We start from the raw sequence: 26,077 nt of genomic DNA, 5'->3' as shown, positions 1-26,077 counted from the left end.
TTTTACATATACTAGAGATAAATTGACTTACAAATGAAATAAATATTTATCACAAAATTAAAAAAAGGAAACAAATCACAAAAAAAGAATCTATTAGTAAATGATGGACATGTTTACAGTAAGAAAAATATAACAGAAACCTCGTTGGGTTTTCGTATAGCTAGTGAGATGTCACGTAATACAATAGTTCCGTGTCTCGTTAGTCGCCAGCTGAGTAATTAAAAACAAAATTTTATTACTGGGCAACACGACCTCTGTCAACAAATTACGAAAACAGTAGTATCCAGACATTACGTAGCGAACAGCACGTGTAGTTTAAATGAATTTTGTGTTCAGTTTATAATACGTAGATAATGTAGCCATGTTCAAAATCATGGTGTAATAACATAGACAGATCATAAACTAATTAGGTAAGTATTATAGAATATGTTATTCATGTGTAATTGTGTAAAACTTATAATTAAAATTAGTGATTCTTATTTCGTACATTAGGTTAGAAGAGTTCGATTTTTACATCTTAGTCAACAATAGCAACTTATCTTAGAAACATTTTTGTGCCACTTATTCAAAGAAAATGTTTTGGTTTGAGATAGGCTATGTCTGTTCATTTTTCAGGTTAATTGTTATTAGATTTAGTGTAATTCTTTTCTACTTTGGGTTATGTTTCGATTAAATTTACTTTTTCCATTCCCCACAGAATCTATCATCAATTAATAATTGTTACTGGGCATTGACTACTGCTGTGTTATAAATAAAATTAATACTGTTTTGTTGTAATAATTTTATTTTGTTAAATAAATGATTTGCATAAAAGTATAGCCTAGTTTATGATACTTATTAAATTGTTTGTCACACAAAAATGCTTTAAAACGTAGCTATATTGAGTTTTTTGTTTTTAAACTTTGCTATTATGTATCAACTACCTACTACAATTTCAATTATTTTTTTATTAATATGTGCAAATTGTTGATTAAAAGAATGTTGTCACATTTAATTTTAACAATTAATGTTCAGTGATAAGTAGATTTCATAACAAAAGCTACCTATTGTAATGGGTACCATGATTCGACTTCCGGAAAATTTCGATATATCTTCGCGTTTAACATCCCCTCTGACCCCAAAACCATCGTCAGTTCAAAAGTTTATATATACAATTATATATAATTTACTTTCTTGTGGATACGATAACTGCCGTAATTTTGCGCCAATCACATAAAATATAACGATCCAAAATCTCGGTCGAGTTTGTTAATGGACAAAATCGGACCATGGAGTGGAAAAATTACATTTACATTTACACATGCTTTTTTATTATTTCAATACCTACCAATATAAGGTTGGGTTGCGTTTTATATGGGACACTCTGTATGTATATATAGCAAATATGCGTAGTAGTGGAGATTTGTCAGTTGAAGAACAAACTTTAATGAATTGAATTAATGAACTGTAACCGTGAACCTCTCTTATCACTGTGAGTTGGGTTTGAACGAATGATTTGAATCAACCGAATGAATAATGTTACAAAAATAATAGAAAATAAATTTGAAGTTAAATAAAATAAAATAATATTAAATAAATTTAAAAGAATTTCTGTTTAATAATAATAGGGACTACGTGTGAGGCTAGAGTAGTGAGGTGATGCGAGCATCTCGTACAAGGCTAGACCAATCATCATCAATTGGTGACAAACGGGGTGCCCCTGGGGCGCTGTTTTGGGAGGTGCAATGGAATCTTATAATACATCTGCAAACAATAGTCCGATTTTCAAAATTCAAACGGGGTATTTGCTAGTATGATACAAAATCACGATGGAACCAAACTTTTTTTTAAAGTTTTAATATTTATCTCTTGTTTTTTTTAATTTTTGTACTATTTATTATATTTTTACACAATGAATTTCTTTAGTTTTTCGTTTTTACTGGTGTGTGCGCGTGCGCGCACACATACATACACACACACACACACACACACATACATACATACACACACATACATACATACACACATACACACTATAGTATAATAAAATTAGTTTAAACATGTTTTAGATTGTAACTGCTGAGGTTGCATAATATACTATCAAAAGTGTTATAAAAAATAATACTTTCTCTTTTGAAGGGCAAAGTAAAAATGCAGGCGTTTAAAAGGAAGAATCCCACTGTTTTTTTTTATTTTTATAATTTATGCCTTTTCTATGCAGTAGTAAGGAGCTTCTTGCTATTTATGATAAACTTGTTTATAATTCTTTCCATGCATTAAAGAACGTTCATTTATGATGCTGCATCATTAAATCATTTAACCTTTACACTAAACGGTTATTATCTTTTTCAATTTTACTATGGTTTGTTTTCTAAACTTTATTTAACTTAACATAAATCCAACCCAGTCTGTTAAACATCGACAGAAAATTTCCATTTGCAATTAGTTAATTATAATTAATAAACAGTTATAATAATAATTATCATTAATTATTTAGTATAATTAATATTTTAATTATTATACGTCAAATATAAAAAATACAGGTTTTTTACCCCAATTTATTGGTTTTCACCCCAGATTTCTCAAAAACTATTGCATATATGGTTTTGGGAACTATTTTATTCAATTCTTTAGATCAAAACCCATAAGAAATCACTAATTGTTTCCCATAATTAACGTCCTTAAAGTTTCATTTCGACCTCATTTATCCAGGGTAACTGAAATCCGAGCGAAGTATTTTAGGACATAAGTTTATCTAAACTATTTCAATTATTTTAACGAATAGAATAGGTTATGAAAGTCTCGGTAGAACTTCGTGATACATTATATAGAATGATGCGGATTGCCTTTACAAATATCATTAAACAATAAAACAAAAATCAGGAAAAATGGACTTAAACTATTTTTCTCTTAAAATATTAAAGCTCATAAAATTTGAAAAAAAATTTTCTTGTAATTTTACAAACAGTTCTGTCAGTCCTTCGGTTAAATATCAAATATACAGGGCGTTTCATAATGTTCTTCGGAGTTTCGAAAATTCATAATTTATTTGATAACTTTTAAAATAACTGTTTACTCATTAACTCTGCTGATTATTTGGCAAAGTGTATTTTGTATTTGTTTGTAACCTTGTTATATAACATTTTTCTTATAGTTTGGCCGAAAGTGGTTATCTTAGGGTGAAAATTATTCGTAAAAATCCATGTTTTATTTTCATCTCTTTTTGTTATATCATAATTTGTAAATAAAATGTTCCTTTATCAGAAATGATCCCCCCAAAAAATGAAATCACCTGAAAAATCAATATGCTTCTCAATCGGTTTTTTGCTCTTAGACCAGGAATCAGGAACACTTAATTGTTGAATAACTATCATTTTATCAGTCTGGAAATGTAAATTAAATGCAAAATTCGATCAGAAGTATCTAACGAAGCACCACGATATAGGGAGATATTTAACGACGGGGTCTTTTGACAAAAGCAGAGAAGAGATGCAGGTAGAGGATATGTGGGCTTATGATTCTCGTATCTCAAAATTTTAGTCAAAGAGTAGATAATTTTTTACTTCCGGGTACTTCGTACTAGAAAATATTGTAATCGCGAAAAATTTCGGTTTTCAGATTTCAATGGAAATGTCCATTTTGACCATCTCTGAATCCATTTTGACTAGTTTCGGTGTTTGTACGTATGTATCTCGCATAACTCAAAAACGACTAGCCGTTGAAAATTTGGATTTAAGACTGTTGTAACATCTGGTAGTGCATCTCCCTTTTTGATTGCAATCGACTGAACCAAAATTGTAAAAAAAGACCTAAAATCCAAAATACGTTGAATTTTGAATTTTTCTTAACTGTATTAATGCCCATTGAGAGCTTTTCAATGATATATCACAAGTGGTACTTATTTTCATTGGTTCCAGAGTTATAGCCAAATGAAATTTTAATTAATGAAATATTTGGATCTTAACAAGAGGAAGGTACTTCGGTTCAAATCCGACTTCATCTTCTTTTTTTAATTTTTTTTTTTTTTAATTTAAAAAAAAATATTTATTAATTAACATCTGATTGTAAAAAAGTTTTACAATAAATAATAATTCAATAAAAATATAAAATATGAAAAAAATATCAGAAGTTATTAATGAAATAAAATTTTATATACTTTTCATTTTTCTTAAAAATGTGTATATGTAATTTAATAGACGTACAAGAAAGTCACGGTGGTGTCTACATCAGATTTTTTAAAGTAGATTTGTGTCCAAAAACGCTTTCAACATGATGGTACCACCGCGAAAAACAGCTGCGTCGATTGCTACAAGATTTATTTCATTCGGATTAATAGGAAAAACGTTATGTGCGAACAAAAAATATATATATAGCTAAAAGACAAAAGCATTATATTTAAACAAAAGACAGACAAACGACAAAATATAACGAAGAGGGCGTTTAAGGATGAAGAAAAGAAAACAAGATCTGAACGGATGAAGAAATACTGGGTAGCTCGGAAGAGTAAAATAACACACTTTTCTCAGAAAAGATCCAACTAAAATTGACTTAAGTGGTCCCATGTTGGCCGTAAAAGCATAATAATAATAATAATATGTATATATACGGGTTGAATATATAACCTCCTTTTTTAAAGTTTGTTAAAAATAGTTAAACAAGTTTTTGTTTCTTTTGTTATAGGCATTTTTTAGGATACAGTGTAAGTTATTCAGCATGTGAAATTTAAGTCGGGTACCTGTACAGGCTATATAAGATGGGGACTTTAATGGCTTCCACTTTTTTAAGACTAATGGGCACCCGAATACAACATAAAATTTAGAAGTAATATTAAATTTTATGTCGCTGATTAACTTACTGTATCCTGGAAAAATGCCTCTAAGAAAAGAAAAAAAATTTGTTTAACCATTTTTTGTTCGTTTTCATAATTATTTTTAGTAAATGTGTATGATCAAGTCGGTCTTTTTTATTTTTAATAATTATTTACTTAAATACTCTAATGTTCCACTTAATTTTCCTCGTAAGGCGAAGCCCTCAGTAGCCTGGCCAAGCCGAGAAAGTTATGCAACTCTTTACTAGCTTTTTTCAAGTTAGTTTTAAAAAAATTGTCATTTTTATTTAGTAATACAAACGGTGTATTCGTTTAATTATTAGTTACCAATTAGAGAATATACAGTGATATTTAAGTGGAAAAGAGCTTTATAGTACATATCTGAGAGAAATTTAGAGGCAGAAAGTAATTGGGGGGGGGGGGGTCTATTTAAATAAAATCTATATTATGGTGTAGATTGTCCGCCATCTTGGATCCGCCATTTTGAATCACTTAATTTTTTTAAACAGGAATGTAGACATATGACATATGATTTCGATTTAAAATTTTACAAGAAAACCCGTTTTTCTGTTAATGTCTTCGTTATCAAAGAATTCAAAGTTGCAGTGACGGAAAAGATCGTGGTAAGCGAGGTAAAACGCGCTGTATGAACAATTTTATTGCATTTTACATTCATAATGCATACAATAATGAACTTTAAACAGTGTTATAATATTGATAATAATAAACAATAACTAATAATTAACAACACAACAAATTAAACGGCTATATCAACTGATCACGGAGTTCGTTAGAACTTCGTCGGTAAGAGGCGACGAAGTCAACGAACTACGTTTTAAATATGACCTAACCTAAAAGTAAAATGAAAATGGAACAAAGTAATCGTGAAAACATTATATTTCAGTTCAATTAGATTAGTAATAAAGAATACTTTCAAAAAATACCTCTAACTTTGTTAGACAACGTCATTTTTCCCATTTGATGAACCGCGGGACCCGATTATGCCATTTTATTCATTTTTTTAATGTACCTTTACGAATCGCACCACTAGATAGCAGTACTTGATAGTACTAGGTAGCGTACAAAAACTTGATAATGTACTTAAAGTTTAGTGGTGTCGTATCTAATTTCTTGTTACTTCTCTTTCTTTTTCTTTTTTATTTATTAACTTTTGTTTTGTGGACTATATGGTGCTGAAATTATTGGTTTGTGATTTATGACTGAGCTTGAAATTTCATATTGAACTTTAAGTTTACTTGCAATTATTTATTGTGTATTACTTATTTTGGGGGTTTCTTAAGGACATTCTTATCACGTGCTTTTGTCAGGCAACTTACTTATAGCTCCGCAGGAGAGCCGATTGTAATTATAATTGTTATTAAGCAAAAAAAAATTACAGGTTTGTTTTAACAGTTAATGCTGTTATGTAAATAAAAGTACTGAAGATGAAACAATTTTTTTTAATTCTCAACACTTCTTTAAAAAAATAAATAAAAATTAGTTTACAAGAGATTATATTTTATTAAAAAAGGAATTTATAGAACAGATATAAATTCGATTGGTAAAATCGAGGGTTACACTTAAAAACTAATAAGTGCAATATTACATCACTGATTTTCGATTCGTAAAAGTCATAATAGTTTTATTAAAAAAGCAAAAATATGATATGAAGTGAATGATATGACTATCAACAAAAAAAATTGGCCGTGAAATTCAATTTGTTTGTTCTAAGGCAATAAATTTTAATAATAAATCCATAAGATAACAATCAGTAATTCATAAGAATAACAAAAGAATAAGCCAACAAAATACAGTAATATGAAAAAAATGACAAAGAAATTGCAAACCGTACGGTAAGAATCTCGCAGATATCATTTCTTCCACTCAAAAAACGAAACTTTCTGTAATATAAATAAAACTGTTTTTAACAAATTATACTGATATCAAAAAAGGTAAGCCACTGCATTTCTACGATCTAGGATCTAGTATCTAGATCCACGATCTAGTATTCAAATCCGTATAAAAGTAATTACCTTTACTAGGACTTGAACGCTGGAACTCTCGACTTTCAAATCAGCGTCTTGGGAAGACGCGTTCACCACTAGATCAACCCGGTGGGTTTTGTGTTATTAACTTTATCTAATAATAACTTAATCTTGTCGACGCGTATCATAAATGTAGTGTATATATCAATAAGTGGCATACGTGTTTGAACTTTTGTAACAAATGTGTTTATTATATTATAAAACATACATACATCGTGACTTCTTTATTTGTACCCTGTAAAACGCGCAGTAACAAATTTATTCTTGCTGAAAGGTTCTTTAGGATTTCTGTAAATTTTGGAGCCTTTTGGATTAAAATACCTAAATAAGGGGACGGCGAATTTGGGCTACGCCCCGGGCGGCTGAAACCTACGCTACGCCACTGGGTACAATTTGGACTTCATCAAATAGTAAAATTTGATAGTGCTAGTAAAAATTAATTACAGGCTTAGTGGTTTAATTTTTTTTTTGTGAAGGTTTTATTATTAGAATTCTCGTTCATTTTTTAGTTTTATTAAATATTAAATCTTCAAATAATAATTAATGCTTTCTTTATGTAAAACCGAAAGAATAACTCTGTTGATGACATACGGGTATTGTGACAGAGTTCGGCTTTTACAAGTATTTAATAATAGTTTTCCAGACAGAGAACCAATAAGTAAATGGACTGTGATCAAGACAGTACAGCGATTTGAAGAAATCGGTATTGTAAAGAATCGTCCTTACATCGGTAGATCAAGAACTGTCACAACTGATGCAGTCATTAGATGTATTGCAGACCTTTGTTTAAGACCCTCATTCATCGATTCGGAAAACTGTGGTCCAACATGACATCGGTTATTTTTCAGTTCAAAAAATTCTTAAAATAAATAAATTTCACCCTTCTAAGCTACACCTGGTTCAAGAACTTTCAGAAGATTATTTTGTCCGCTGAGTTGAGTAATATGATATTATAATGCAAAAATTAGACATAGACGAAAATTTTTCGAATTCAATAATATTTACTGATGAAGCGACTATTATGTTAAATAGTAGCGATGTGAATAAGCAAAACTATCAATATTTGAGCGATAATAATCCCAGATGCATGTTGGAAGCTCATACACAACACTCTCAGAAAATGAAGGTTTGGGCCGGAATCGTTGGTCATTCTATTGTAGGGCTATTTATTTTAGATGACTATATTACAGGAGATGCTTACTGCAACTTGTTAGCCGATAGGATTTTACCGAATATCCGGGAAAATGTTGGACAAGAATTAAATAATAACATATGTTTTCAGCAAGGTAGGGCACCAACTAATTATTATCTAACGGTCCGGCAAATTTTAAATGAACAGTTTCCAAATCGCTGGATAGGTCGTAGAGGAGCCATAGAATGACCTGCCAGGTCCTCAGACCTATCTCCTCTTGATACTTTTGGTGGGGGGGGGGGGTGGGTGCCTGAAACATAATGTTTACAAAACAAAACCTGCAGGCATTGACGAATTCAAAAGAAGAATAATCGACGAATCTGCTCATGTATCACCAGATATGATACACCATGTTGTAAACGGATATTACTTGAGGTTGCCAAGCTATAGAGGGGAAGCATTTTGAACATTTACTGTAGAACGGTACGCTTTCAAAATTTATTTCATAAGTAATCTACAATCGAAAATATTTATTTAAAATTTTAAAATAAATATTGTAGTATTTAAAATAAATATCAGTTGATACAGCCGTTTAATTTTTAGTTGTATTGCTTGTTTATTATTAGTTATTGTACATTATTATCAATATTAATATTATTATCAATATTATATCAATAGTATATATTATCAATATTTGAACTTCGATATTGAATGCATTAATAAAATTGTTCGTGCAGCGAGTTTTACCTCGTTTTGTTGTTAACACGATTTTTCCGTTATCGGAACTTTGAATGCTTATAACTCAACAACAAAGGCATTAACAGAAAAACGGGTTTCACCATTGTTTTTCTTGTAAAATTTTAAATCGAAATCGTGTGTCATATGTTCACATTCCTATTTAAAAAAATTAAGTTTGATTCAATATGGCGGACAAATATTAAAAACCCACCATAATGCAGATTTTTAACTATGTAAAACCCTATTTCTTTTTGCTTCCAAATACCTCTCAGGTATGCAATATAAAGTTATCTTCATACTTAAACATCACCCGGTTTAAATAATACATAGGAACTACCGTTAGAGAAAATACAATAATCAAATTGAAGTATATGTTAAAACGTCTTTATTTAAAAGTTTGATTTAATTCAATTTTAATTTTTAAGTATTATTTACTTCTAAAACTTTTATAAAATATAAATTTATTATATAATATGGTAAAAAAGTTATTATACTGAACTTTTTCAGTATAATAACTGAAAAAGTTATTATACTGAACTTATATGAACTTAAGCTAATAAAAAGCATTTTTTTTATTTAACAAACTTATAACGGGATTGATTATAAACTTAACAATGTTGTTTATTTTATATAACTTGATTTGACCGCTAAAAAACTGTAATGAATTTAATAGTTTATTTAATAAACTTTCATCCTGCTCTAACTCACGGGATTTTTATAATTAAACAGTCATTACAAAGTATAATTACCTCACATAAGCATGAAGACACGCAATCATTTTTGTATGTATAAGTTAATTTAGATGGATGGAGAAATTTGTTTTTTGCTTCTTGAGAATTGTTAAAGTTAACACCAGTTTATTTTTAAGTAAAATTAAATTAATCTGTTTTATCTCATAAATTTATGTATATTAATTTATAGTTAGAGAAAGAGAGAGTGAGAGAGAGAGAAATCAACCATCCCCCCCTTCGATTCTTTTGCTCTGCTCCTTTCGTTTTAAATATTGTTTTTAAATTTTCATATACAGAATGATTCAGGAGGATAAGGCAATACTTTGACAACTCATTCTAAAGGCTAAAAATAAGAAAAAAGTTAATATAAACATAGGCCCGAAAACGTTTGTTTTTGTTGTTTGATCTTTTATTAATATGTGGGTCATTAAATATAATACATTTTTTTTTTTTATTACATGACTGCCCAAAAAGGAGTGTAATGTTTTTAGGATATATATATGTATGAATACGTTTGTATGTATGTATGTTTATTCCTCCAAAGCAGTTCAACGACTGAACCGATTTAGATATATGACCCCGCGTTGGAATCGTTACGATACTGGGAGTGTAAATAAGTATATATGTATGAAAATTTGATACTAATGTACAATATTAGAATTAACAATAAATAAACACAGTTAATATTTAATCGAATTGAACGTAAAGTGGAGAACATGAAAACAGACACAAAATTACAACATCAATTTTCTGCCATAACTCTGCCATAAATCTTAAAAAATAAGATAAATAAAGATAAAAGATAAATAAATAAAGATTTAAAAAAATAAAACATCATTTTGTTCAAAATAAAAGGCTTAATATTTTAGCCATCACATACATTTTGATAAACCTTATATTTATGGAGATATAACGGATTGAAAAATAAAAATGGCCTCCATTTTGTAATTTGCGAAGGTATTTAAGTACTAATTTTTTTTTTAATTTTAAAATTTTATTACAAAGACGCTTACAGAAATATGATTTCTCTATCCGAACTAGAGATATAACTTTTTATATAAAAATAACAAAATGGCGGACAGCGGGAGAACGAAGGAGAAATTTCCATTTTTCCTAAGGATATTTTTTGTTTAGTTTTATAAGTAGAATCCGAAAAAGTATACCCAGCCCACCACTTTAGAAACACTTTGTATGTATATATATATATATATATATATATATATATATATGTATAAATTCCCGGTAACGTAAGAATTCTAACGCTGGGTCATACATCTAAATCGGTTCAGCCGTTGAGCTGATACGGTGGAACAAACATACATACACCCGAAATACATTACACTTCTTTTGGGCAGTCATGTAAATAAAATAATGGTATTATTAGTTAATATTTATATTAGCAATAAGTTTCGCCACAAAGCGGATCAATGGTGGTGCGCCGGACGGTTGCACACTGCTCCTTTATGGCTGTCTTCCACTAGTAGCATCGGTTGACAATTAATTTACAGATTATTTTACTTAATTTTTAAGCTAGATTATTTATTTATATTTTATATTTGTATTTTTATTTATTTATTAATTTCATTAATAAAAGAAAGGAATTAATTTTTAGCATTAAAAAGAACATGCTTACATGATCGAACATAATACCTGTCAAAAAATCATATGATTTTTTTTCTTAATTGTTTATAAACAATAAATAACAGTAATAATAATTATAAAATAAATTAATAAATCTTACTATCGTACGTAATTCATTCATTCAATATCGTAGCAGATCTTAAAACACAACTATTTTCTATACAAATAAATCGATACTGAAAATATTATCGATTTATAATCGTATATATAATTTTTTTTTACTTGTATTTACAATTAAACATAAATATATACATGTTTATATAGCCTATAACACTCCCCGTAACGTAAGAATTCCAACGCGGGGTAATACATCTAAATCGGTTCGTTCGGTCGTTGAACTGCTTTGGTGGAAAAATTGAAACTTTGATTCATTTAAAAAATATATTAATTCCAAAAAAAATGTTATTTTGTCATCTGAAATTTCTTAGGATTTATTTGTAAGAGTATAACTGAATCAAATTTAGGTATGAATTGGATTTTATCTTGGTCTTAATCTATAGTGGGTCGAATATTCGTTGTAAAGATTAAAATTATTTAGATTAATTAATTATTAAATTATTATTTATAATAAATTATTTAGATATTAATTAAATTATTCCTAAATAAAAGATTAAATTATTCCTAAGGCAAGATAATGAAAAGATCCTTAAATTTGATTGAATCCAAGGTATAGGACACGTTGACAGGAAAGAAAATTAATGGTATTTGTACTATTTAATTTGACCTAATATCCACTTTTATTTAGTCAGAAGCCATTGAAGGACACTTTTTGAGGGATGGATTTTAATATCCAACCATGATGTAAGTTTCTTTTGTACATAATTAATACAGACATCAATTATACCAGAACAACTACTCCTGTTTTTTGATGAGGGAACTAGCAAACCTCCTGTCTTCTAGATGGTTTGTTATTTAACATTATTAGAGTAATAGAGCAGTAAATAACTTTTAGATAAGGTTACCTTGGTCATTTTATTCTTTACAATCAGGAATGTTTAATTTCCAATTCATGTAAATAATCACCTCCACCCCAAATTACACTGTTATAATGTTTTATAATGTTTAACTCTTTCTATAATATTTCTCTTAACTAGCTTAATAGAAATTATAGGTCGTTTATTAGATTGATTTTACTTTATATCATTAACCTTCACATTTAATCTGTTATTGTCAACTATGTATACAGTTTGTTCATTGTTTTAGATTGAATTAGGAATTACTAGAATTTAAATCTTCTTTATTAATTTATTCGTAAATATTCCTACCCTAAATGCATTTATAAGAAATACTTTAAAAATATTGATTTTTTTTTTTAATCTGAGTTATATCATCAAGTATACAAAATAATAATTAAAATAGAATTAAATTAAAATGTATCTTGAACACTGAATATGTAATGTGTTAGAAGGTTTGTAATTATCAGAAGGTACTGTCTTCTTGGTCTGTAACAAAAGTTTACAAACCAAGTAGCTATAGAGATTATTTATAGAAGGTTGGTGTAGTAACTTATTCTGTATTTTATTATAATTAATTCTCTCTAATGGATGATGAATGGATTCATATGTTTCAACAATAAGTGATGATTACAGTATTATTAAATCTTTTTGAGACATTCAACTAGTTATTTAGTACTTCACTATTTTTAACTACTTTTCCTGTTGACAAACATATTTAATTTTTTCAAATGATTTTTGTTTGATAATATCAGCAGTATTTTCAAACAAAATAATTAAGCTTTCATTGCATTAAGTTTTTTCTGCCTTCTACCATTTCAGTATGAAATTTATATTTATCTTCTTACTAGGTTGTGAAGTTGCTTACAGTCTTAAAGTATTTATTTTGTAGGAACTTCCGTTACTTTTTCATCATCAAGAATCTTATCATTTTCTTCATTGGCTAGTAATTACTCTCTTTCAACTGATTTAATTTATCACATTCAGAGGCATCTTGCTTCAAAACTCTCCTAATGGATGTATTTTTTGGATTACAATTCTTAATATTAGAAATAAATTAAAATCGATCATTTTTATAATAAAAATAATAAATTAAAATTACTTAGATAATATAGAAGTGTTCATGTGTTATCACGTGAAGTGATAATATAGAAGTGTTATCATGTAACCTGTATAAATGCTGTATAAGTTGGATGAATTTACTCTATAAAGAGTTCAGTGCACTTTTGAAATAAATAAATCAAAATGTCAGCTAAATTATTGAAAAATACCTGAAAGCACAAAGCTATGGCATGCACTCTTAATAAATTAACAGGAAAAAATGTAGTTTGTAAAAAAATACAAAGTTAATGACTAAGGGTTAACGTGTAATGGTCTACCCTTGTATGTAACCAATATTTTTGTTATTGAGAACTGTGTAAATAAACTGATGTCATTTGTACAGAATATCACTTCATTTCATAGGTTGACATCCTGATTTATAACATAATTGTCTCAGTGAAGAAGGTAACTGAGAACCACTGCATTCCTCACTCTCTTTAGTTAGCTTTATTAAAGTTTGAGTATTTGATATTTTTGTCATTGGCTATGCAATTTTTTAGAATGATTGATTCATATCAGATTTTCTACAAACATATTGTGGTTGTAGTACATATATTTAAAATTTGGCTGAAAAATGGAAAAATCAATGAAATTAATTCACAGTTTTATTAAAGGAAGAAGAATGATCATTTTAGAAAATTTAGAAATCTTCAAATTAAAAAGTAACAATAAAATGATCATTAATGTAGAGATCAACTATCAAGCTATGTCCTTTTCAAGAACCTCAGTTTACTGAAAACAGGAAATAGATAAATAAAATCCAAAGCTAAGTATAACTGTTAATAAAAAATAAAAAAGGCTAGATAAGGCATGACATTATAAATAAAGGAAAGGGCATTGACTAAACGTTATATAAAGACTAACAGAAATTTAAAAGTACCAGTACTATAAGTTTTGACAATGGAGTTGTTCTGTTACACATCAACATATAATAAAAGAATTGAAGCTAAGAGGTAAACAGTACTCAACGTAGAAAAAATAATATAATCTACATTATCAGTTATTTTTTGTCCATACCAGTCTCTGTATCTCCCTGCAATTTTTACCTTCTTTATATTACTCAATTAAAGAATAACTTATGATTAAGCATCACAGTAGGAGAATTATTATAACTATTAGTCAAATAAAATGAAAAAACAAAATACCAGTAAATGTTCTTGTTTATTTGATTGATAGTTATAATTCCTCAATTTTCATATTAACTATACCTGGATTTTTTGGTACTCAAAATCATCTTTACCAGATTCTGCCACAGATTCTCTCATATCCTTTTAAGATCTCTTCTTCATTTTAAATTTTATAAACCCTTACAGGAAGATAATCTTCATTATCTTCCTGTAACACCAGTCCTGGCCTATAGTCTTTTTTTCTTTTTCTGATAGTCTTTGTTTTACTACCACAAAGATCTACACTCCACACAATATTTTCAGGAATTCTGTTTTAATTCTAAGATTTATTTGTGGTTAAGCGTAACATATTTTTTGTATAAAAGCTCTCTTTTCATGTATTAGTCTGCTTTTGATATCAAACTTAAAACAATCCTTTACAATTTTTCATAAAAAATAACAAAATTCCTCAGTTTTTGGTTTGTTGTGTTCCCTCTTTCTTAATATTTAATTTCTCAATATGTTGCTAATTTCATTAACATAATAGTTACATCTCTGCCTTACATCCAGAGGTTCTGGTTTCAAATCTTACTCAGGCATTGTATTTTCAAAGTTCATAATTTTAAAAAAATTGTATGTGCGAGTCAGGGGGTTTGTCTTCTTTCTGTTACATTTCATTATGCAATTAATTTCTTCTAATTAATTTTTGGTTATTGTCAAAACAATAATACAATCTATTTTAAGAATTTTATTTTTTCCCTTGGGTAGTTACTCTGCTCACATATTATTCCTTCAGATTCTGTATTGCTTCTTCTAAGTGTGATTTGAAAAGGAAAAACTAGTTTTTCCCTGTTCTTTCATCTTTTATTCTTATAACTGGCACTTTATTTTTAATAAATTGTAAATAACTATTTTTTCCTATATTTAAGTCTGATTTTGCTGAAATAATTTTTTTTTTTATTCCTTAGTATATTATTAAATACTTTCTCCATATCTCGAAATGCCATGTAGGCTGTTTCATTCTTCCTAATCTGATATTTATAATTATTTTGTGGAATAGTGCTCTTATACCATTCTCTTTCTGAAATATAACTACTTTTCATCTAATACAACCACTACCATAAATTCCTTTTGCCAGTAAACAATTTTTTGAATATTTTTTTGTGTATGAAATACTAGATTGATAGTGTACTATTTTTAACATTTATCTAGCCCTGCTTTTTTTATGATTTTGCTTCCAATTAAATTATTTTAAAGATCAGAAGGTATTCCTGCAGTCGCAAATTTCATAGTAACATAACAAATATAAATGTTTGAATTTTATACCATAATTACTTTTAATATGGTATAAAAATGAAAATGGTGTTGGATTGAAAATGGTCCTGGTGGGTACAGTTAATCATCTGCCAACTATATTTGAATTAAATATAAAAGTAATGAAATGTTTGTTGATAACAATGCATGCATAAAAATGTTATGTATTTTAAACTTCGTAATATCTTTTATCATTTGTATTATTTAATTTTATAAATAAATTTAAAAAGTATATAATAAAAAGTAATAAAATTCTGTTGTCAATTAGAAAGGAATCATGTTCTTGCAGCTTTAGCAGCTGGTTAATTCGTTATTAATAATCCTGTGCTACCCCTTTTTCATTTGGGAGACCCAACAGGCCTATAGTAGATTATTTCCTAATTATCTTGAGATAAAATTGATGGGGGGGAATATCATGAGTCCCAAGAGGGACTCACCATTATATTCTTTTTAGGATTGTGCTCCTATTTTATGTCTCTTGCTTCCAGGAGAGTCTACTCTCTCTCTCTCTATTTCCTCTCCTCCTTTTCTTATCCTTGTTTTCTTCTTCCCGATAATATAAAAAGGAAGTACTAATTTCCAGGGTAACATTTATGGCAACAAAAGGTCCACTCTCTCTAGGCTTGTATAGTGTGTTTATGAAAGACACTATAGTGTATTTTATAAATGCACTATAGAATTTCATAGCTCTGGACTATGATCCTATCAGTATAACACGTTATAAAAACAGTATCATGTTAATAACTTACATTACCCCTTTACATCCATTTTAAACATTCACTTTGAAATAGTACAATTTTAAATACTTTTAATGCAGATTGTGGTGTCTAGTTATGGATATTAACACATTCTTACCATTCTAACCAATTTCATTCACGTTTACTTACATACGGTTTAGGAATTGAATCGAAGGATCTGATAAGAATAATGTGATGGAGGAAGAATGTGAAGAAATCCTTGCTATTCTCTTAAATGAAGTTTTAGATTATGATAATAAACAAAGGTTGCATTTAGAAAATAACCTCATGTTAGGTAAATTACTCCACAGGTAAAAATATGAACAGCCTAAGCATTATGATGGAACAAGAGAAACTGTGGAAGAACCTTTACCAGAATAGAATTATAAAAAACACAATTAATCGCAATAAGAAATACACATATATTTTTTCTGGTAGTTGGAGCAGTGTATATAAAACCTATTACTTCATTACAGAATATGGTGCTCTAATTTGTTATTTTATACTACCTGTTTTCCTTAAGGCTTCTACACATGGAAAACACCCATCTGAAGTTTAAAGGCACTAGTCAGGAATTTATTTCTCTGAGAGTAATAATGATCACTATACACACAGTCCCATTGATGTACAGAGTGAAGATGTCAGTTGCAGGGACAGATTATCACTTTTAATTCAGTTGGTTTGGCCTACTGATATGCAACTGGTATATTTAGTTTGGTAAAGAAGAACAGGAAATCACTTTATTTCTCATTTTCCTTAACAAGCCTAATATAGGTTGTTTGTTATTCTTAGGAGTGGTTTGTGACTTATGTCAGGTACCCTAAAACTGTTATATTTATATTACTTAATTTATTTACATACAGGTTATTAAATTCTATATTAATACATAAAAATAATCAATATTAGTATATAAAGTAACAATAATAAATATGTGAAGATATAGAAATAAATGAAACCAATGCAAAAGTAAAACATTACTTAGATGACAATTATAATGATTTAGATTGTGGATAACAGGAAGTGACATTAAAACACATATTTATTTCTTTCATTTGTACATGTTAAAGAAAAATCTTATGTGGACATGACATGCCTTCTTTGTACGCTTATGAAATTACACATACACATTTTTTTTTAAATGAAAAGTACATAAATTTTATTTCATTAATAACTTCTGATATGATTTTTTTTTTATTGTTATTATTGAATTATGTATCATAAAAGTTTTTTTTTCAATCAGAGGTTAATAATTATTAATAAATCAATATATTTAAATTAAAAAAAAAAGTTAAGAAAAAAAGGAGATGAAGTCTGATTCAAACCGATGTGCCTTTCCCTTACAAGATCCAAATATTTCATTAATTAAAATTTTATTTGGCTACAACTCCAGAACCAATAAAATTAAGTACCACTTATCATATATCGTTGAAAAGCTCTCAATGAGGGCTTATTATTGTAGTTATGGAAACGTCTAAGATCCAAATTTTTTTGGATTTTGGCTTTTTGGACACGTTTGGTTCAGTCGACTGCAATCAAAAGGGGAGGTGCACAACTAGATGTTACAACAGTCCTAAATCTAACATTTCAACATCATACGGCTAATCGTTTTTGAGTTACGTGAGATATATACGTACGTACTTACGTACATACATCCATGCATACATACATACAAACATACTACGTACAGACATCAAGCTGAAACTAGTCAAATTGGATTCAGGGATGGTTAAAATGAATATTTCCGCTGAAATCTGAAAACCGAAATTTTTCGCGATCACAATACTTCCTTTACTTCATACAAGGAAGTAAAAATGATAAAAATTGAGATTTTTAAATAATCTTATTTATTAGTTTTTTTAAAACTTCATTTTTTTAATAAAACGATTCAAGATTTTCAACAGTGTTATGTGACTTTATAAAAGAAAATATTTCATTTTAAATAAATTGATGGAAAGTTCTTTATATGTAATTAAATAGGTATTAATAAAATAATTATATATGCATATAAACCTGCTGATTTTTGAGGGATAATAATTAAACTGTGTTTCGTACTATTAAAACATTTAATATATCAAATTAAGATCAATTTTTGCAATTTATAGTGAATTACTTACATAGTTTTTTTTATTTGAATATTATGTCGTCCAAATGTTTTCCATTACTCCTCGTACACTCACTTAACCTCATTCTAAAATTTGACATTGCTCTCTCAATCATCACTTGTGGAACTGCTTCAATTTCTCGTTGAATGGCCTCCTTGAGTTCTGCAATTGACTGTAGTCGACTAATGAAGACTTTATGTTTGAGATACCCCCAAAGAAAAAAATCACAAACAGCCAGATCATGTGAACGCGCTAGCCAAGGAATGTCGCCAAATCGGGAAATCAAACGTCCAGGAAAGGTTTCTCGCAGAACATCCATTGCGATTCTCGCCGTATGGGCGGTTGCATCATCCTGTTGAACCCAAATTTCATGTCCTTGAAAGTCATTCAGTTTCGGTCGCAGAAATTCATTCAACATGTTTACGTATCGATGAGATGTTACTGTTACTCTGCGATTTAACTCCTCAAAAAAATACTGGCCAATTATGCCGAACTTTGAAACCGCACACCACACTGTAACATATTGACTGTGAAGTGGTTTTTCAAGAATTTGCCGTGGATTATGCGAAGCCCAATAACGGTAATTTTGTTTATTCACAAATCCTGACAGATGAAAATGCGCCTCGTCACTTAAAAGAATAATGGCATCCTGGTGGGCATTTTCGAGGATGACCTCGCAAGCTGCTTTGCGAGACGCCCAATCATTTGCATTAAGTTGCTGCACTAACATCATCTTATACGGATGGAATTTCAGGTCGGCATGAAGAATTCGTCGTGCACTTCGATCAGAAACGGCTAGCGCAGCAGCATGTCTCGCTGCTGAACGTCGTGGAGACCGCGTAACAGCTAACCTGACAGTGTTAATGTTTTCAGGCGTTCTCACAGTCTGTTTTCGTCCTGTTGGTTTCATTTTTAAAGTAGACGATGTGTTCCTAAAATTCTTCACCCACAACAATATCGTATTCCTACTAGGAACAGACGCGTGTCGATTTAAATTAAAATGTCTGCGAAATAAACGCTGTGTTACAATAATCGAGCCATTATTTTTAAAATAAGCTTCAGTCACAAACGCGTGTTGTTCACCCGACCACGACATACTGGCTACTGAAATAGTATGAATAGACCTGTCGATGTACAACACTTACGCCTTCTCATTTTCAGTGGTGCCAACATACAATTACAAAAAATTTGTTAGATTTATATGCCGGACCCTGTGTATACTTACACCATAATGGAGTAGTAGCATCTCTGCCTTTCATCTTGAACTTCTGGGTTTGAGTTCAGTAGGCATGTCCTTTTTCATATTCTTAAATATATGATTTATAATCTAACACAGTAACTGTTACTGGGCATTAGCCTGTTATTGCTGATAAATAAATAAACAAATGAATAATAAGCCTCTTTCTTCAGCATATTTTCTCATGCTTACATAAAAATAGTTCTGTTATATGATTTTATAGAGATAGATCTTGTAATTTTTGTTAGGACTTTTTTCTTTTCTAGCACACGTCTGCCCAAAAAGGAGTGTAATGTATTTAGGGCATATGTATATGTGTATGTATGTTTGTTCCACCGTAGCAGCTCAACGGCTGAACCGATTTAGATGTATGACCCCGCGTTGGAATCCTTACGTTACCGGGAGTGTCATAGGCTACATAAATATGTTTTATATATATATATATATATATATTTTTTAAATAAATTTAGAAAATTTGAAAATCTATCAGATGAAGGAATAGTTTTTTAATAACTCGTATCTCAACGGTTCATTCTGAACGATTCGGAAACCTCGTATCTCATATGTGTGAAGTTGTTGTCTTACTAGTGTTTTTACATGACTGTCCAGAAAGTATTTATTGTGTATGTATGTTTGTTCCACCGTAGCAATTCAACGGCTGAACCGATTGTCACCCGCACGCTCTATAATTATCCTATATTAAAGAGTAATGTTTTTTTTTACTTGGCAGTCGTGTTTTTTTTAATTTTTATATTTATCTCTTGTTACATTTATTTATAAATAAACGTCATTTAGTTTTAGTGTGTTATTTCAAACTCTTAAATATTATAAATCAATTCATTTAATTTTAAATATTTATTTCATTAGTAACCAGGTAAATTATTCATTTCATTAAGAAAAATAAAATTTAAGTAACCGCAATTTTATCTGGGCCCTTTGCTGACAATTTTCTTCATTAGTTTTACTGCTTAATTTTTTTTTCTGATGTAACTCATGAAGTAATGGTACATACTAGTAGGTTTTTGTAATTATAATTAAAGTATGAACTCTTGCTGTATTCTGAGCCTTATGGGAAATTCTAAGGATGAACGAACTGTTTACACGTTTGCAGTCAAATGATCTTAACATAATTGTGTTTCTCGATTATACTTGTTCTGTTAAGCGTTTGTTAAAATCTGTACGTCAAAGCACGTGGCTGATCTTATCTAATCGTGGCTAAGTTGTCATACATTAAAGATATTTTGTTACCGTTGAAATCGTCATTTGAAATCATCGTGAGGTAGTCGTTTTACCATCTAAGCTTAGAGCTTATTATACATTTCACAATAAATGGTTAGATCTTTTGTTTCATTATTTTCAGAATGTGAATTCTTTTACAGCCTTTCTTCGGCTTGTCGGTATAAATTTCTGTTACAACCAGATCAGTCCCCTCCGTCGAAATATTATTGCTGTGTTCCTCATATTTTTTAATGTCAGCAACAACGCTACTGGGACTTTGTGTAAAAATACAGAATTTTCTTCTTATTTCCAGAATCTTTCTTGTTTTACTCTAGAAAATCTTTCTCCCAACTTTTCAATTTAATACGTTTATTTCCTGTTAAATTTCAGTCACTTTTCTTGTGATTAGTAATTAATCTTTTTATTGTTAGAATTCTCGTTAAATGAACTGTGCTTACTGTCTTCCCGAAAATATGACTATTGCTAGGTTTTCCCAAGCATGCTTTTTTCTTTTAAAATACCAGGTATTTTAGATTACTATAAAATATTTAAACCATATCAAAATAAGCTGTCTAGGATTTGCAGATGAACTAGCGTTTCTAGCCGATAATATCGTTGAAGGTAGAATCCAAGTAACTTCATTGGAAGAACTAGTAAGAAAAATAGTCCTAAGAATATCGTATGAAAAGACTAGGATAATGGTCATAAATTCCATGGTATTGAACCACGTAATCAAAAACGAACATAAAGTCGAGCTAGTTAAACAGGAGAAAATATCACACATGACCTCAAAGAAAAAATAAACTTGAAAGAATGATCACAAAAGCTCAATTATGCACAAAGTACCACCAAAACATATAATAAAAGATGCATCTCAATAAATACCAAACATTACAAAACTGTAATCAGATCTATAATATCATATGGAACGAAACACTTCAAACTAAAATCCAACATTTCCTACTCAGCAGAGATGCAAAGAATAGAAAGAAGAATTCTAAGAACATGCATAATTAAGAGACGACTTGCTGATGGGGAGAATGGAGACTCATAGCAAACCAAGAGGTACATAAAGATGGAACCAGCTCTAGATTACTTTAGAAAGAAGAGAATCTCCTTCTTTGGACCCATAATAAGAACAGAACCGAACAGGCTCGTCAGGAAACTGGTGTCAAGAAATACTGGAAAATGTCCAAAACACCGACCTGGATAGCCGAAATTAAACAAGATATGCAAGAACTAGAAATCACAATAGAAGATTTACGAAAAAACTGGCAATATAAATATACTTTTTTTTTTTGGTCTTCAGTCATTTGACTGGTTTGATGCAGCTCTCCAAGATTCCCTATCTAGTGCTAGTCGTTTCATTTCAGTATACCCTCTACATCCTACATCCCTAACAATTTGTTTTACATATTCCAAACGTGGCCTGCCTATACAATTTTTTCCTTCTACCTGTCCTTCCAATATTAAAGCGACTATTCCAGGATGCCTTAGTATGTGGCCTATAAGTCTGTCTCTTCTTTTGACTATATTTTTCCAAATGCTTCTTTCTTCATCTATTTGCCGCAATACCTCTTCATTTGTCACTTTATCCACCCATCTGATTTTTAACATTCTCCTATAGCACCACATTTCAAAAGCTTCTAATCTTTTCTTCTCAGATACTCCGATCGTCCAAGTTTCACTTCCATATAAAGCGACACTCCAAACGTATACTTTCAAAAATCTTTTCCTGACATTTAAATTAATTTTTGATGTAAACAAATTATATTTCTTACTGAAGGCTCGTTTCGCTTGTGCTATTCGGAATTTTATATCGCTCCTGCTTCGTCCATCTTTAGTAATTCTACTTCCCAAATAACAAAATTCTTCTACCTCCATAGTCTTTTCTCCTCCTATTTTCACATTCAGTTGTCCATCTTTGTTATTTCTACTACATTTCATTTCTTTTGTTTTGTTCTTGTTTATTTTCATGCGATAGTTCTTGCGTAGGACTTCATCTATGCCGTTCATTGTTTCTTTTAAATCCTTTTTACTCTCGGGTAGAATTACTATATCATCAGCAAGTCGTAGCATCTTTATCTTTTCACCTTGTACTGTTACTCGGGATCTAAATTGTTTTTTAACATCATTAACTGCTAGTCCATGTAAAGATTAAAAAGTAACGGAGATAGGGAACATCCTTGTCAGACTCCCTTTCTTATTACGGAATCTTTCTTATGTTCTTCTATTATTACTGTTGCTGTTTGGTTCCTGTACATGTTAGCAATTGTTCTTCTATCTCTGTATTTGAACCCCAATTTTTTTAAAATGCTGAACATTTTATTCCAGTCTACATTATTGAATGCCTTTTCTAGGCCTATAAATGCCAATTATGTTGGTTTCTTTTTCTTTAATCTTCCTTCAACTATTAATCTGAGGCCTAAAATTGGTTCCCTTGTCCCTATACTTTTTCTGAAACCAAATTGGTCTTCTCCTAACACTTCTTCCACTCTCCTCTCAATTCTTCCACTCTCCTCTCAATTCTTCTGTATAGAATTCTAGTTAAGATTTTTGATGCGTGACTAGTTAAACTAATTGTTCTGTATTCTTCACATTTATCTGCCCCTGCTTTCTTTGGTATCATGACTATAACACTTTTTTTGAAGTCTGATGGAACTTCCCCTTTTTCATAAATATTACACACAAGTTTGTATAATCTATCAATCGCTTCCTCACCTACACTGCGCAGTAATTCTTCAGGTATTCCGTCTATTCCAGGAGCCTTTCTGCCATTTAAATCTTTTAATGCTCTCTTAAATTCAGATCTCTGTATTGTGTCTCCCATTTCATCCTCCTCAACTTCCTCTTCTTCTTCTATAACACCATTTTCTAATTCATTTCCTCCGTATAACTCTTCAATATATTCCACCCATCTATCGACTTTACCTTTCGTATTATATATCGGTGTACCATCTTTGTTTAACACATTATTAGATTTTAATTTATGTACCCCAAAACTTTCCTTAATTTTACTGTAAAATATTTTCATAAAAATACTAAGAGAAGCAAACTCCAGATTTAAAATTAAAGAAAAGAAAACGACAAAAAGGGTTTGTTCAGAAGAACTCAGAAAAGCAAGATCTGACAGAATGAAGAATTATTGGGAAGCAATCACGAAAAAAAAGAAAAAGAAAAGACGAACCAGCATTGACTAAAGTGGTCCACTGTAACCTAAAAAAAAAAAAAATCTTTCCAAACAAATGTCAGATTTTCTTTCAATTTCAACCTCTTCTCCGTCAGATGATGACAACTTAACGAGAACGGTTAAAGAGGGAATCTGCAATTGACATGACAAAACACAGTCTGTGCGTTTCTAGTAAAGACCAGCTGACTCGAGAAACAGGCGAGCAATTATATCGTCTAGCAACCAGTACCGGATTAAGCCTCTACCGGGCTCTAGACAAAATTTTAATTTGGGGTTCCATTTATATAAGTTACGGATAATTCCCAATGCTTTGAATAATTCCACATTTAATCCATCCACCCCTGCATCCTTTCGGTTCCTCTTGGAACAGATCGAGTTTGTAACTTCCTCTATCGATAATAATATAGATTAATATTTCTGATATAGCCGGACTCAAAATTTAATCTCTCTAAGACAGTGGTGTTAGATCCCAACTACATTGTAAAAATATATAACTTAAATATACTAATTAAGATTTTGAAAAATATCATTCTTCCTTATAGGATGTAGAAATTTTCTAAATAAAGATTATTGCTTGAATTTCTTTACAAAAAAAAAGAATTGGAAAAGTGGAAAGGAAGATACTAAGAAAAATTCATGGTCGGATTCTAGAGGAAGGAATCTATAAACTTAGAAAAGGAGATATTTACAAAAACTGAGAGAAGATTTGACATCTTTTAAGGAAATTAAGATTAGAATTTTACAATCATCTGTATAGAATGAAAAACAGAGATTAACTAAACAAATAATTAACTTCTTTTTTAAAAACAGGTAAACTAAAACGAAATGGTTTTAAGAAGTGTAGAAGAATCTTAAGCTGCTTAAAATATCAAAAGAGCATATACTGGACAGATATATTTTCAGGACGTTGATTTCAGAAGTTTCCAGAGGAAAAGAACATCTTGAAAAGACTGGCATGGACAGTAGAAGCACCGAAAAAGTGTGATTAAATGTTGGAAGAACAGGAGATTGAATGCTTAGACATTCGGACATCGTATTCTTAGGTGATCCAAACGAAAAAATTAATTAAAAAATAAAAATTATTTATTATTTATTTATTAATTTATTTAAGTACTATTATTTACAAAACTATTATCTAATATACTTAATATTATTATCTATTAAATATTTCATTCACTCCTTTTAACAGAACAATACTACAAACAAACAAATTGGTACATATAAACAAACCGCTACTCATACGTAAGTTAAATATTTTTTCTACTAATATTGGAAAAAATATCAGTATATACAAATTTATTTTCCATGGTCATTTAATGGGATTATTATTATTATTAAATTATTTTGCACAGACGGCGAATTAGATTAAAGAATATCTGACCTGATACCCAATTCGAAAGTATTTTACTTAAAGGTTTCCCAAACTGTTTATGTTGCTGTATCTCTAGATTTCTATAAGAATTAAGAAGTTTCTTTAGACTTGATTCATGTGAGATATATATATATATATGCTGTTTTTTTGCCGGAATAATTAAATGAATGACGTTATTACACAATAACTGAAAGACAACCTTTACAGTCATTCCTAATTACTATTATTATTGTTATTTTATGTTGATTACATCAAATACCATCGCCTAATATGGACTATTACTTTCATTTATCTAGACGCTGGTTCACACAGAGAACGTTACAATAGTTGTGGAGAAGTGTTAAAATGAAATTGAAACTGCAAAATAGGAATAAGATTTATTTTACAAAGCTCACGTATTATTAAGCCATTATAAAATGCATAAAGTCCTAATAACATAATTTTGAAAGAAATAATAAAATTTTGTAAGTAGGATTTGTGATTAAAAATATTAGTAGAAAAATCTTACGGGCAGCGGTCCGTTACCACAATAATAATAATTTTATATACAGGTCATTGAAAAAGGTTGCAGAAATTTAAAAAGATTCTATCTCAGAAACTAATAGAGATAATCAAGCGAGTATTTTTTTATAAAGATTCACCAACTCAAAAAG

At 29.7% G+C, this 26,077-nt stretch overlaps 1 protein-coding gene across 2 annotated transcripts in view; it reads left to right on the top strand.

The window, feature by feature from the left end:
- Positions 1-283: 283 nt before the first annotated feature.
- LOC142330272 (uncharacterized) overlaps positions 284-26,077 on the top strand; it is a 103,062-nt gene continuing 77,268 nt past the window's right edge. Inside the window, exon 1 of one of the 2 annotated variants that reach the window (XM_075375462.1) lies at positions 284-410. The gene's annotated coding sequence lies outside the window, so the exon portion shown is untranslated. The remainder of the gene's footprint in view (positions 411-26,077) is intronic. The other variant, XM_075375463.1, reaches the window with a different exon arrangement.

Source organism: Lycorma delicatula, chromosome 9, assembly GCF_047948215.1.
Source record: "Lycorma delicatula isolate Av1 chromosome 9, ASM4794821v1, whole genome shotgun sequence".
NCBI classification, from domain to species: Eukaryota; Metazoa; Arthropoda; class Insecta; order Hemiptera; family Fulgoridae; genus Lycorma; species Lycorma delicatula.
Note: the sequence above shows the minus strand (reverse complement) of the source record. Positions and strands in the feature narration are given on the sequence as shown.